At 32.3% G+C, this 1,208-nt stretch overlaps 2 protein-coding genes across 2 annotated transcripts in view; both read left to right on the top strand.

The window, feature by feature from the left end:
• The window catches only part of LOC118745826 (stromal cell-derived factor 2-like), a 10,667-nt gene that overhangs the window by 3,817 nt on the left and 5,642 nt on the right, over window positions 1-1,208 (top strand). The window lies entirely within an intron of this gene.
• Window positions 1-1,208, top strand: part of LOC118745817 (stromal cell-derived factor 2-like) — a 7,895-nt gene that overhangs the window by 1,045 nt on the left and 5,642 nt on the right. The window lies entirely within an intron of this gene.

Genomic DNA, 1,208 nt, shown 5'->3' with positions numbered 1-1,208 from the left:
GCTCGACTATCAAAGACTGTCGGACTTTGTTGATAATCTATTACCATGTTCCCTGAGGTGATATTTATGGTAATTGTTTCGTGATTAGTGTCAGGAATACATTTTGTGTAATTTTACTATTGTAGTTAGTTGTTTGAATGTATGTAAGTGTCATATTTTACTTTTACAAAAGTGACAGCCAGTTTAATGTTTGGCATGCAATGTTCTTGGAATTGCAAAAATGGGTAAGTACCTATGTATGTACATATTACCAGCGAGAGCGTAAACCAAAATCGATAGGAACAAAAAATTACCAGAAAAAGTTATTCAACGTAAAACGAGTAAAAACTGGCAACTTACGATAGTCAAGTTTTGGCGAGCATCATGTTTGCGTAAAATGGTCTACCTAGGTGACGCCAAGGTTGAGATATTTCGAAAAACCGTATTTAAGGTCCGATTTGGTTCGAATTTGACGTATGTAGTTGAAACATAATAAGTCATAGATTTCCAACAAATTCACCCTGAATTGGCGCTGAAGTCAAAATATAAAGTATATTCTACACAAAATACATGTTTTATGTATTTCAGGACCAAGCAATTCGATTGTTTTCATTTTTCGGTTAAATATAGAGCTAATTATGTGCTATACAATGGCCCAAAAAAGTTAAAGAAAGCACATGGTATTCCTTGTTTGTATCATATTGAAACGTACGACTGTCACGTATGCGACCTATGGAAATACCCATATGTACTTAAACACAGCCAAAAACACAGGAGATTTTCACATTTTTTAACCCTTTTCAACATATCTTCAAACAAAGACCTTGTTAAACCTCTTTCTTGTGATTTATTTTTAATTACTTTATTCCCTTAATTCAATGGATGTTTTTGAACAGGTGGCATTTCCCTAACATTTACTTTAGAAATAAAGCTTCTTCAAAACCATTTTGCTTGATACCCATATTGTAATAATTCATTCAAATTATTAAATAATTTTGATTTAACTCTTAAAAGAGATGACAACCTCCTTAAACTCTTTCGTCTGATACCCATAGCTATTGTGATACATATTCCCAATAAAATCAATCTTCATCTCTTCACCTTTATATTTATATTTATCTCTATCGTCATCTTTACCTTCATCTTATTCTTCATCATCATCTTCATTCTCATCTTCATCTACATCTTCATCTTCATCTTCATCTTCATCTTCATCTTCATCTTCATCT

The sequence above is a fragment of the Rhagoletis pomonella genome, unplaced genomic scaffold, assembly GCF_013731165.1.
Source record: "Rhagoletis pomonella isolate Grant_MI unplaced genomic scaffold, Rhpom_1.0 Rhpom_scaffold_00001, whole genome shotgun sequence".
Lineage (NCBI taxonomy): Eukaryota > Metazoa > Arthropoda > Insecta > Diptera > Tephritidae > Rhagoletis > Rhagoletis pomonella.
This window is presented reverse-complemented; position numbering and strand designations above follow the sequence as displayed.